Below are 15342 nucleotides of genomic sequence, written 5' to 3' on the forward strand. Positions count from 1 at the left end.
TGAAAAATTGTCAACGAACCTTCATGAAATAGCATTTATTGTATACTATACTGTTACCGTTTTATAGTATTTCATCATTGATCAAATGTATTTGTTTTCTACTCATACTGTTAAAGGGAATACGCAGCCAAATTTTTTCAGCGTTCATAAATTCCTACGTTAATTGAAAAACATACGTATTTTTTCGTTTAATTAAGGCTTGTTCTATCATTCAACCGTTGAAAGAACGACTGCTCTTAATGGCAATACGTGACAGATCCCAGTCGACACAAAGACTGAAATTATTCATATGATTGAGGAATCTCGAATTTGGGCACCCGAATTTTAACTGAACATTTACTCTTGATTATTCTCTGTGAAGCATTTTGAAGGCATATCGAATACATAATTTCTCACGGCCGAAGCAGAGAACTTTTGCATACACGTTGGGATTAGGCTTTTTTTAAACGATTACTACTATCCTGACAGATAGTAATACCCCATTACAGACAGTAGCGGGACACCTGACTATTCACGTTGACCTAACTCTGCCATGGCATGAGAAAAAAAAAGACTGATGTTTGAGAATATATATATATATATATATGATATATATATACTTATATATATATATGTGTGTGTGTGTGTGTGTGTGTGTGCAAGTGAAAGCTATTATTTGCGGAAACTATCTTTTAACTAAGACTTTGAATCATCTTATTAAAAAATATTCATCTGGTAAAAAATGCCACCGGTTTCAATAGAAAATGAATAGCAGAAGAAAAATATGCCTAAATGACCGGTGAATTCTTATATTCTATATATATAGATTATATAATATAATATATATATATATATATATATATATATATATATTGTTCTATCCAATTACTATATGTTGACGCATTATCCCCGAACCGGTTTCCCACACAAAAGTAGGAGAGGCTGTAGAAAATGACCAAAAATTTCCGGGTACCATTAACCATTCATAGCCTCTAGGGCTTTCGTTATATTTTTCAATTAACGAAGGAATTTATACACGCTGAAACAATTGGGTGCGTTCTGCCCTTGAAAATATGAATGCAAAACAAATACTACATTTGATCATTCATAAAGTAACACAAAACGGTAACAGCACAGTGAGTATTAAATGTATATTTAATGAAGGTTCATTGCCAATTTCTTAAACCTTCAGAGGAATTTTATTAAGCAAAAAATTAACTTTGGTGATTTACTTAGGAAGATGATCTTCACTCTCTTAAGAAATAATAGATATGAAAGAAAAAATGTAAACAAAAACAAATAAAAGATATCAAATTCACTGAAAAATCCCAACAATCATATATATATATATATATATATATATATATATACATATATATATATACACACACACACATATATATATAATATACATAATAACAACTTGAACTTATAAACCCAGAGATGATGGGAAATAAAAACAAAGCGCATCGAAAAAAACAGAAAAGGGATAATATAACAACAACCTGCCGAAGAAAATGAATAATAAAAGAGAGTGAAAATACAGAAGAATCAGTGGGCGACAGCAACGAAGAGAAAAGCGAATTCCGCAGCCATAAAATTCCCGGAAACGAATTCTGGGGTAACAAAGCCCCGGAAGAAAGGTCCAGGACGGCGACGTGTCCAAAAACCAGATTCTGCAACCTCTGCCCCAGAGACGATGTCTGGAAAGCCACTTCCAAAATACATATTTAACTATTATTATTATTATTCGGAAACTTGAATTCCAAGTCCATGGCCCTTCTGGGTTTGTTTCATTTGAATAGGTTTCATCATCTGAATAATAATAATAATAATAATAATAATAATAATAATAATAATAATAATATTATTATTACTATTCTGTTAAAAAGGATGGCAGAATTAAGCGAGTTGATTTTATATATTGTTGTCTATTTTCCTTACAATTCGCTTCTCAGGCTCAGCGATTTCTGAGTAACTGGCCAATATTCATATTGGGAATTTTCAAAAATTGTAAATGCTGAAGGAATCTTTTATTAGAACAGGATATCAGGTACAGGTCAAGCAGGGGTCGTCGTCAGTGCCGGTATTATTCCGTAAGCGTAGTTCAGTTCGGGCCAGGGTCGTCTTTGGATTAAGGGCGGGGGCTGGTGTTGGTGCTGGTTATAGCTGGTATTACGTGACGTTTCGACCTTCTCGTAGGTCATCTTCGGACGAGTCGATTGAAGAGACTGTAGCAAGAAAGTTTACGGAACGGTATTTATAGCGGCACGGACCTAGAGTTGCATTCTCATTGGTCGGGCCGGTCTTGGGCGAAGCCGTGGATCTCGCCTCGAAGGTCTCGGGGATTCTCTTGTGCGAGCGCCACAGTGGTGTGCCTGGGGATGAACGTCAGGAATTCCGTCTGTAGCAGGAATCGTATCATCCTGTGGGGGCTCCTGATTATCTGGCATCGTCGGGGGGTCGCTCGCTGCTCTCCGGGCGGCGGTGGGAAGGAGAAACGTTTCTTGAGTTATATTTAAGTTTGGTTTCTCCTTACCTATATGAAGGGCTTCTAGAGGCGCAGACGTCGGGGATCTGTGTCTGATCTATTATTATGATATTAGGGATAATTTAATTTCTTTTTATCCGTTTGCCAGATAATCAGGAGCCCCCACAGGATGATACGATTCCTGCTACAGACGGAATTCCTGACGTTCATCCCCAGGCACACACTGTGGCACTCGCACAAGAGAATCCCCGAGACCTTCGAGGCGAGATCCACGGCTTCGCCCAAGACCCCGGCCCGACCAATGAGAATGCAACTCTAGGTCCGTGCCGCTATAAATACCGTTCCGCAAACTTTCTTGCTACAGTCTCTTCAATCGACTCGTCCGAAGATGACCTACGAGAAGGTCGAAACGTCACGTAATACCAGCTATACCAGCACCAACACCAGCCCTTAATCCAAAGACGACCCTGGCCCGAACTGAACTACGCTTACGGAATAATACCGGCACTGACGACGACCCCTGCTTGACCTGGACCTGATATCCTGTTCTAATAAAAGATTCCTTCAGCATTTACAATTTTTTGAAAATTCCCAATATGAATATTGGCCAGTTACTCAGAAACATCGCTGAGTCTGAGAAGCGAATTGTAAGGAAATAGAAAAAACAATATATAAAATCAACTCGCTTAATTCTGCCATCCTTTTTAACAGTATTTGCCTAAAAGAGGGTCTTCTACCAAAATACATATTATTATTATTATTATTATTATTATATTATTATTATATTATTATTATTATTATTATTATTATCAAGCCTGTTCATACAAAACCCGCCAATAGGGCCCAGTGACTTGAAATGCAATCCTCCATAGCATATGGTGTTCATTTGAAAGAAGTAACAGAAGCTAACAGGAAATACCGAAAGAACATATCAGTCATTAGAAAAGACAAAAATATACTAATAATAAATATATAGATCAAAATGTCAGTAAATGATAAAATACAATGAGAAATACTTTATGGTTGTAACGTATTGCAAATTCGCTTAAATCACTGAGGTTTTAATTGCACAACACCCTCAGGAAGACTGTTCAACAGTCCAACGGTTGCTGAGGCAACTAAATTGCATGCACACCATAAGCGTTAACAATCGATGAAGCATTTCGAAAGCTCAACATAAAGCAATGTATGGCTATCAAACGGTGGAAATGTCGTGGACAAGTCAGGTACGCGGAAAGATCAAGAGGTAGAAAAGAGATGAAGAAAGATAATAAAAGTGTGTATAACTAAATCATGAAAGTTTGAAACGAGATAAATGCTTAATTAAAGGTATAAGCGACTAAGGAATGTGAAACACTTTCCTACGTTGCTTATACCTTTATTTATATAAAAGTGTGTGTGTGTGTGTACAATGAAATCTTGCATAATACCATAGGACAGTTGCACCATATCCAGTGATACGCTAACAACGTAAAATCTTTATGACAGCAATAACCAAAACGCATAAAGGCCAAACTGCATACCTCAGCCACTGTTCCATTTGCAGGAATGCGATTAATAGCTCTCCCGTATATTTCTCTGGTAAATTTTTGGACGCTATTGTGGCCTCATATTCGGGCCATTCTCCGAATTAAATTCCGTCTTCAAAAGATGAGGATGATCTGGTGTCTAAATAATGTACTACAGCCTTTTTCTTATTCGATAATATATATATATATATATATATATATATATATATATATATATATATATATATATATAATATAATATATGTGTATATATATATATATATAATATATATATATATACTATATATATATTGGAGTTACAAGGGTTAGGATGTCTCAAAAACTTAGTAGTCCATCCGAGGAGATATCGTGTCCTCACTTATCTCTAGGAGCAGGTATTAGTGTGTATTCACAGTGTCCTAATGATTCTGCCCAGCTTTCTTTTAAAATCTTCCACACTGGTGCTGTTTACAACTTTTGGTGGCAGTTCATTCCATGTGTCACATATCTTATATGTGAAGAATTTCCCGCAATGAGATGTGTTGTATCTCTTCAGTTCTAGTTATCATCCATTATTTCTTGTTTGGTTTTCGTTTAACGTATTTAGGTTACTGTCTACTTTTGTTATGCCTTTCAGTATTTTGAATGTTTCTATTAGTTGTCCTCGCAATCGTCGTGTTTCTAATCCATACATGGTCAGGCTCTCTAGTCGTCTTTGGTAACCTATTTGCCTGATGGATGGAATTAACTTTGTGGCTCTTGTTTGTACCCCTTCGAAACTATTTATGTCCTTTCTTAGTGTTGGTGACCAAAACTGTACTGCATATTCAAGATGAGGTCTAACTATGGATGTGTAGAGCTGCAGCACTGTTTCCTTGTTTCTGTATTTGAACTGCCTCTTTACGTATCCCACTAGTTTCTGTGCCTTCTCCTCAGCTTTTATGCACTGCTTTGTGGATTTTAAGTCCTTGGTGATAATAACTCCAAGGTCCTCTTCTTATTCTACACTATCTATGTCATTTCCAAGCCGCATGTAGTTGGCATGAGGGTTGTTTGTTCCTATTTGTAACACTTTAGACTTGTCCAAGTTAAAAGGCATTTGCCATCTTTTTGACCACTCTCCTATTTCCTTTAAATAATTTCTTAAGCTTCCCACTGTATCTGGATCTGCTGCATTTACACCTAGTTTGGTGTCATGTGCAAATTTGGCTATCCTGCTAGTTAAGGCTACATCAATGTCATTAATGTAAATAAAAAACAAGAGAGGGCCAAGGAAAAAACCCTGAGGAACTCCACTTGTTACATCCCTCCATTATGCGCTATATATATATATATATATATAATATATATATTATATATATATATATATATATATATATATATATGTATATATATATATATAGATATTATATATATATATATATATATGTATATGTATATGTATAAGTATAAGTATATATATATCCCCTATATATATATATATATATATATACTATTATATACATATATATATATATAAAGGATATGTATGTATGTAGGTATTATATATACACACATCTATATATTTTTCAGATTTTTATTGCATATTCCTTTGTGAACCTTTCGCCCCTATTGTTGGCCCCATCCTGGAACAGGGAGCCAGGGTCCGAACAAACTTGAATCACGATGAATATGGAAATTTCCAAGTAAGTTTTGTCCTTTCTCGGAATTTCCTGAGAAGTTTCTTAAAAGAAAACACCCATGTTCCCATCAATCCTAGAATCCCATTAACCCTAATGTGCTGCGTATGAACTTGTTTCGTTGCGCCAAACATACACATATACATATATATATATCTATATATATATATACATATATATATGTATATGTGTATGTTTGGCGCAACGAAACAGGTCATATATATATATATATATATATATATATATATATATATATATATATATATATATATATATATATATATATATATATATACACAAAAACATGGAAAAAAAACGTACACACTTTGATGAGAAAGGCCAACGTACCTCGCTTAGAGAAGCGATTTTCAAAATGTAACCTTAACTGACGAAAAAAAAAAAGAAAAAAAAAGAAAGGCCAGGTTAGTAAACATCAAACGCATTTAGTAAGAATGTAGAAAATAGAGTAAGTTTTCTGACAATAGACATAATCGTCTGGAATGATAAATTTGATAAGAAATCAGTACAATAATGAGTTGATTATTCAGGTTACTTCCACCAACATATCTTGCAAGTTTAAACTATACACAGACACACTCAAGTATATACATGCATACATACATACATACATAAATTTATATATTTTACATATATAGTATATATATATATATATATATATATATAAATCTCTATCTATAATATTAATATATATATATATATTATTATACTATATAAATAAATCTCTTTCTAATTATATATATATATATATGTATATATATGTATATATATAGACCAGTAAATTCTACACACACACACACATGTATATATAGTATATATATATATATATATATATATATATATATATATATGTATATACATAATGGAGGCAAAACTTCACTAATCATAAGGTAACAGAGCTACTGATAATACTGAACTGTTGAAAAAATTGGATTATTCAAATGACCGAGTATCTCTCTCTCTCTCTCTCTCTCTCTCTCTCTCTCTCTCTCTCTTTATATATATATATATATATATATATATATATATATATATATATATAGATATATATATATATATATATATATATATTATATATATATATATATATATATATATATATATATATATATATTAGGGCTTGTGCCTTGTATGATAAGGCGCCCTATGAGGTAATGTTAGACTAGCGATAATCTATACGCTAAGTCGGTTGGTATTGCACTTCCATCTTCATGGAGTGTCTGGGCCCAGTTTTGTAGATCACTTACGAAGTCGGTATTATCTTTACGACGATGTGTTAAACTCATGGTTCGGTGAGGTTCTTGTAGAAAACACTAAGTATAAAAAATTATATATTCTTCTGAAGTTTTACATGGTGAAGATCAGATATGATTGTACAAGTCTTCTAATAACGATAGCTTGATCGCTTCTGCCAATGATGATGGCTAATCCTATTCCTCTACATGATAAAGCTTAGGTAAAGAGGTACAGGTCTTCTAATAACGATAGCTAACTCTGTTCTGCCTGTCTACCATCTCTGTTACAAGTTATGAAGGAACAGACAGTAGTTCGAACATATGAACATACTTACAAAATGACATAGTTTCATACGAACACACAATCAAATGAGACACGCTACAGATCACGTAGGCCGTAGTTGTCTCAAGCAGGGAGCTTGGACTAATGTTTATAAACAATTGAATGACTACAGGTGACGGCATGTTATCTTAGCCTACTTTTATTGTATACGTCATCTTTAGCGTCTCTAGTCTGATCACATTCCTGCAAGCAATCTGGTTGACCTCTTTAGTTTTATTCTTTTATATATATGGACTAACATTCCATATTTTTATTATGTAAACACTTACATTAGCTCGGTCACTACCAAAACCAGCTACTGAATATTACTCAAACTTGACTTGCATTTGACTTATAGGAGTGTGATACAGACACTATGTGAATATATATATATAAGTAAAAGAAAAAATTCATGGTGTACATGAAATGATTCAAGTAATAAAATATAAAACAATGATATTGGTGGAAATAATAGTGATCACGTGATAGATAATGATACAGCTTTTCACTTCATCCCTTTAAGATACTTATGCTACAGAAATACTAATGTACTCTGATAATTGCATAGAATGAAGATTAAACATGATAAAAATCATATAATGATATAAAAAATTTCATATATGAATTGATAAAATTATTAGTTTATGCTGATTGATTCGTTGATTTTTATGCTAAATGTTATATATCTGATTCATTAATCAATATACTAACTCATATATAACTGCAGTATTGGTATGATAAAAGGTAACAGATTGATTATAGGCTACCTGATTTGTTTATACATATGTATATGGATTCATAAAATTATGATTAATATATGTGCACTTTAAATAGATTCCTATTGCGTACCGCAAAGAGTATATTTAGATTCTGTTATTTATGATAATTTATATAAGATTCCTAGTGCGTACACGCAAAAAATATATTTCGATTCTGTTATTTATGATCATTTATATATATATATAGGATACATGATACTTTATATATACAGGATACATGACCGAGGTTATACTACTTCACTTTTAACTAGCGTTCGAACAACTTTTCGTCCATTACACAGTTCCAGAACAAACCACCTATAGCCAATTGAAACGGCCTTTTTCAATGGTTAAAACAAGGGGAAAATTTTGCCTGGGCGGGTCCAACGTTCCATTTTGCGCTCATACTTATTCTCTGCATCCTAAGCTACACGATTACGTTCGCGATGAATAGATCATCCCAGCACGAGTCCTTCGCCAGGCAAGTAGAGTTGAATATCCTTCGGGTCGTAATTGTCGGAAGTATGTCCCATTCGTAGTCGATTCCGACAGCCGCCGGAGCATTCCGCATTAAAACGAGATTAAAGACGAGATACGTGTCCGGTCGAAGAAGTCCATGATGGTGCTTATTCCTTTCACATTGTAGGCGGTTGTTACTCGACTGCCGTCGTCCGCAGCGACGAACGATTTTTTCGAAGTTGCGATGTGAAATTCTCGTACTGCAGGATACTGTAACCAGGTTCCATTAATCAGCCTGCAAGTGAAATTATACTTGTCACAAGGGCAAAGTAAATTCAGACGACATCCAAATACAGGGGAGGGAAGAGAGCCATTTAGACCAGACTTAACCCACATGAATTCGCTGATATTTTGGAATTCAAAGGAGTCCGCTGTACAAACTTTTTTATCCATGGCATTAACAATGAGTGAACCTATCCAGTCTATGATGACTGTAAAAATATCCATAATTATAACAAATAAACAGATATCAATACAAATCCCAAAGAAAATTCGATATTACTGGTAGTAAATTACTAGACAAAGAAGTGGAAAACGGAGCTATTTGTAAGATTGCCAGGCAACATAAGAGTCAAAGAGAAGATTAATCATGATTCTGTATTTCTCTATGCTAACTGAAATTAAGTTGTGATAAAATCTGATCCTATGTGCCCTAACAAAAGTTTCATATTCAATTTTCTCGCGCGCATCCTCTGAGGTTAATTTTTAAAAACTTTATTAATAGGTAGGAGATGCAACGAAAAAACCCACTATGTAACTAATTTCTAAATAAACTTTGGGTTTTTCAAGAAAATGTGACATTTTCCCATGAATGTTTACTTGGATTGTAATAAGCTAATGTTGCAAGTAAATAATCCATATCCATATCGTGATACTTCTAATGTCTATGAGGTTCAGAAAAAATTAATTCATTTTGATGTTATAGAAATTCTATTTCCTTATTTTGTTTGTTAATTTTAAAATGATTGCAAGTTGCATTGCGCATACCGATAGACACCTGTACCTAACGTCTGCCTTGCCCATGAGAAGTTCGGGCTAAGCATTCCTTTCTCCAGTCAATCTGCTTTTGCAAGCAGAGACGACACACAGATGAAGCCTGTGTAAGCAGATTATTGAGGTTAAAAGGAACAAATGCTGATACGGCAATGATGACGTCGTCACTTGGCAGGAGATTGCTCTCAGCCAGCTAAGAGTTACGTTACTTGCTGTAAGAGATACGACTTTAGGATAATTTTTTTTGTTTTTTAATACTCGACCCACATGAGAAGAATGTCTGAAAAAAAAACAGTACCAAAATTGAACAATATATTAGTTTCATGTTGGAAAACTGCATGATTATGGTAAATTAAATATTCCTTATTGAAACTAATGAAAAAGGTTTCCATACAAATTCTATATATATTATTAGCCCTGTATAAGATTCATATAGGATTATTTCATAGATAACATTTTCACTTCTAGACTTCCTGACTTTAAAATCTCTTTTATTTTATTTTATTTATTTATTTATTTATTTATTTATTATTATTATTATTTATTTAAATTTTTTTTTTCATTGACTACGAATATAAATCACCGGGACAGACAATATGTCAGTAGGTTTTGATATGTGTTTGAACTTTTAGCTTATTTGTCATTACTAAAGCGTTAAGTTAGAGTTCAAATCTTTACGCATATATATTTGGATATTTAATTATCTATGGTTACGTTTTGCTTATTGATTTTATCGTGATTCCTTTTTTATTATAATTTGTAACCCTTCCGACTTCTTACGGAGTGTATTATATTGACTCCACTTGTATCCATATTTATTTTATTTTTTTATATTTATTTATTTATATATATATATTTATTTGATAAATTAATGGTTGGCTTGAATATGTGGAAAAGTGTTCTAGCGGCGTACCGTATAAGGCTACTTGCGGCATTAATTCTATAGATACAAGATATAACTGATAAAGGTATTTAAAACCGCGAGAACCGCTATAATCCAGTTTGGATCCAATATCACGAGTTGTAACTCGTAAGACATTGACACTTTTTTTATTTATCTCTTATTCTACCAAACCGATTGACTCTGGGTGATAAAATATATTATTGTTTTCTTAATGGAAAGGAATTCACACAAACGTGTTAAGGAGATTATTATTGATTTACACCACCCGAGTCACAGATTATTATGTGTTGAATTCCATATTTACTGATTTAGCACTCATAAATATTCGTAACGCACTCAATTGCGGTGTTTGTTTTTAGTGCTATTAATTCTATATAACGTGTCAAGGAACTATTAACACTAAGAAGTGTTTATTCCCTCTGTCAGACTCGTAACTCTGTTAATAATTCTAAGTATATTCTTTCAAGGATTGATTTGGCACAGGATAGGCCCCTAAACTGACAGGTGTCTTAGTGTGTCCCTTGTTTTCATGACACGTGTTACAATCAGTTATGTGCTTTTTATATCTGTAAGCATTGTAGGCCAGAAAACAGTGATTTGGCTTTCTGTGAAAAAGGAGGGAACCCTGGATGACGGAATGCAACCAGTTTATGACGATTGGTATGAGAAAGATTATTACTACTACCTGGTCGTTAGTCATCTGCTGTGTTCTTCGGGTTTTCCACGTCACAGACCTACATATAATATTACATTTGATTACATTATTTTGATACACATACTTTAAATGTACTTTTGCTTTAGGGTTTCTGCTCGAAGTGTTTATTGTTTTTTCCTAGCCACTGACCCTGTTTCCGTTTCGAAGTGTTTATTGTTTAGTGTTTATTGCTGCTGACTCTGTTTCCGTTCGAAGTGTTTATTGTTTGGGTTATGTCTGTTGACGCTTGCTTTGTTCAGTTTGTAACAGTTCTGCGCTCCGACCCAGATATTCAATGCTCGCGATCTCTTGGGTTAAGGAATTTTCTTGTTTAGATACGGTTTTAACAATAGGCATGGATGTTTCTATATTTTGTTTTTTTAGTCTAATTAATGGTTCTTTGCAGTATGGTGCGGGATTTTCGGGATAATGCGTCAGCTATGACAATTGCTTTCCCAGGTAGATATCTTATCTTGGCTCCAAAGACCTGAATGATCATTTGTCACCGAGTTCCTTTTGGACTGTGATTAAAGCCTTTGAAAAACTCGGTAAAGGACTCATGTTCAGTAAAAGGATTTTATCAGGATAGCCATAGATTATGAACTTAAAATGTACTAGTGTTAAAGATACCTAGCCCTTCCTTGCCTATTACTGCATATTTACTTTCAGAGGGCTTTAGTTTACGTGAATAAAAAGCTATAGGGAAGAACTGTTTATCATATTACTGAAGTAGTATCCCTCTTACCCCTTGGTCTGAGGCGTCTGTTGCAATAAAAAAAAAATTCCTTATTTAAATCAGGGATTTTTAAGTTAGGTAAGCTGCATTTTCCGCTTTTAAGATATCGAACGCCTGTTGATGCTTTTCAGACCATAATAAATCTACGCTCTTCTTCGTAAGATCTGTTAAAGGAGCTGTCATGATTGAAGAGTTACATATTTACTATATACGATTGTAATACCCACTACAGCGCAAAAGTGCTGTATCCCCCTTTTACGTTAATAAGTACCGGAAAGTTATGAATAGCCGACACCTTACCATGGACTACTTTTAAGACCTTGACCAGACACATAAAACCTAGATAAACATGTTCGGTTTTTAAAAAAACTCACATTTAGATATTTTACTCTAAGATTATTTGTCTTTGTCTCTGTAGCACTAGCTCTACTTTATGTGAATGTACTTCTAAGGTATTAGAAAAGATTACAAGATCATCCATATAGGCATGTAGGTTATCCCTAAAAGTCTCCAAACACTATATTGTAATTGGGCGCAACGTAAGCCAGAGGCATATGTAAAAATTGATAATGTCCCCTGAGTGTGCTGAAAACGGTATATGAGGTACAATCACTTAGGTAATGGTATCAGGTAAAAGCCTTTAAGTAAGTCCAAGTTGGTGAAAAAAAAATTTATTCTAACCTAACAGAGATAAGATGTCGTCGGTACATCGCACTGGAAACTATCGGGAGTCGTTTCCTTGTTTAAGCGACAGAAATCTACGCAGATACGCCAAGTCCGATCTTTTATGACATGACGTTTGAGGGCGGAAAAATTATATGGGCTATTTGATTTCCTAATGACTCCTATTACTAACATTTTTCAACTTCGTCAGTTATCTCTATTTTGAAATTTCATTGAGAATCTATACGAAGGTACGTAAATAGCTTTGTTTGTCCTTAGACCGTATTTTGTGTTAAATTACATCCGTTTTTTTCCAGAGATCACTCGCCAGTGGAGAAACTTCCTGGTATTCAGGTAAAAGATAAAAAAAAATTTCTGCTGAATCACCTCTGCTTGAATGACTTTACGGATATTACTTTAGATAGATTATCAGAGAAATTCATCCACGACCGGTTGGGCGTGATTAAAAATTAGCAACAATAAAAAATGCGATATTTATAACTTCCGTATCCACGATATGTATACTTTTAGGGCTTTGTTCGCGGAAATCGTTAATTTCAAGAGTGTCGGGAAGGATTAAAATTTCATTTCCCAGCAAAGTCTTTTTACACGCACTAAGACATTCGAGGGTGCATGCTTCTCGAGATTTTGCGTGCAAAGTGCGACTGCGGTTGTGGGAGAATTCTGTTGGGTCATTTGAACAATGTTACGATTTATGAGACAAATGTATAGTTCCTTTATATAAGTTATTATTTGATTAACTGTCTCATTTTTGTTCAAACGGATTTTAATATGTTTGAAGGTTTATAGGATTTCCCTTTGATAAACACGCCTTATTTTGCAGGATGTAAGATAATATTTTGTATACCCCTAGATGAATCTTACAATTACACTAGATACAGATCAATGTTTTTTATAACTATAGAGGTATCTGTAAGCGCTCGCTTATCCGGACTTCTCATTAGGGAAGTTCGAACAACAGACGGTGAGTCCGTAAATACAGGATAATACGTGTACTAATGAAATAAATCAAGATATTCTAATTTTTACGGCGCGTACAGTCGGGCTTAATCCACCACTACTTATAATAACTTATGTATTAAAAAAAAACGAAAACCTGCTCTGATTACTTTATACGGTCGTGTGATGCATAGGGAAATTCCTTTTTAATTTTAAAAAGGTATTTGGGATGTATGATCCAACATCGCTTTTTCCCCACTCTGCTAGAGTCGCTTATTGTGTGGAATTTGCTTTGCTTTGAACACTTCGGCAGTTTTTTGACTGACCTTGACCGCTTGACTAGGTGACACAGTCACCGAGTTTGCTTGTTTGATTCTGAACGGGCTACTGTTTTCTATTTCTTTTTGTAATAATTAGGATCCTTCTCTTTATTACCATCGGCAACGTATTGTGTGTTTTTTAGCATTATGTTGCTGGTTACGTATAAAGCAATGAATGACGAGCTATTAGGAACTGAGCGATTACTAATAAGACAAGTTATCACTACTGCATACAATATTAACTGTTTGTACTTCATTCTTTGCTAAAATTTGAAATAGTGAGGGATCCTGGTCAGCGCATTTAGCCTGATGAAAGTTTTTTTACAGACATGTTATTCCTTGCAATCCAGCCATATTTTTAAAGTTGAGGTTGAGTCATTGAGGTTCAATATTTTATATAACTCAAAAAACTCAAGGCTACAAAACTGCGATCGGGACTTTGCAAAGGAGCATTTATTGTCATGACCCGAAATAGTGTTACCTCTAATTTATATAGATTTGTACGGGTGTTCCACTTGTTTTTTGTGTGTTTTCTAATCACTACGGTGCTTAACGACCCTATCGATGCATCTGTATAAATACAGACGTCCACTGCGTAAACGCATATTCACTGTTTAATATGATTTGTTACGTAAGGGATTAATAATCACCCAAAAATGATAAAATTAACATAGTATATGATTATGATATTTCAGTAGAACTTCTGGAAACAGACACTCAAAGATAAAAAACTCGCAGTAGCGAAATCTCAATGATGTAGATGATTTCTGTAAAAAAGTAGATTAAGAATGTCTCGTAACTTCAGCCACAGGAATAACGAAATTCGACCTGCAAAGGAAACACTCAAAGTTACTCCAAATGAATAAAAAATTGTACTTAGCTTGCTTTTGTGGGAAGTCACGGTGTTCCGATAACGACACACGGCCTTGGTCCTCCTTCTCTATTTAGCGGATGACCTGGTTTTGGCTTCAGTTTCCCCCGTGCGCGTTGTTTCGATGATTCGAGCCCTTGAAAGATCCGATGCTGCAGACGCGTTCGGTTTGTTTCTTGAAGTTCCGGAAACGCTCACTAACGATGTTTTCTTGAATGATTCTAATGAGAGACGAAGCTTGCGTTGTCGTAAGAAAAAGACGACGTCGGTTTTTGTTTCTTGAAGTTATTCACTAAAACGATGATACTAAATTGGTTGAAGAATCTGTTGCTTTCGTCGTCGTTGAGAGTTCTTATTGTTTTCTGAAGTCGCTCACTAACGATGATACTAGGTTGCTTGAAGAATCTGCTGCTTCCGTCGTCGTTGACTTCTTATGATACATGATTTATTATTCTGATTTTTCTTCGTAGGACGTTGGTAGAGTTCTTCTGGTACGCTGGCCACCAATATTAGGGCTTGTGCCTTGTATGATAAGGCGCCCTATGAGGTAATGTTAGACTAGCGATAATCTATACGCTAAGTCGGTTGGTATTGCAACTTCCATCTTTCAATGGAGTGTCTGGGGTTTTTTGTAGATCACTTACGAAGTCGGTATTATCTTTACGACGATGTGTTAAACATCATGGTTCGGT

The sequence above is a fragment of the Macrobrachium nipponense genome, chromosome 3, assembly GCF_015104395.2.
Source record: "Macrobrachium nipponense isolate FS-2020 chromosome 3, ASM1510439v2, whole genome shotgun sequence".
Classification (NCBI taxonomy): Eukaryota; Metazoa; Arthropoda; class Malacostraca; order Decapoda; family Palaemonidae; genus Macrobrachium; species Macrobrachium nipponense.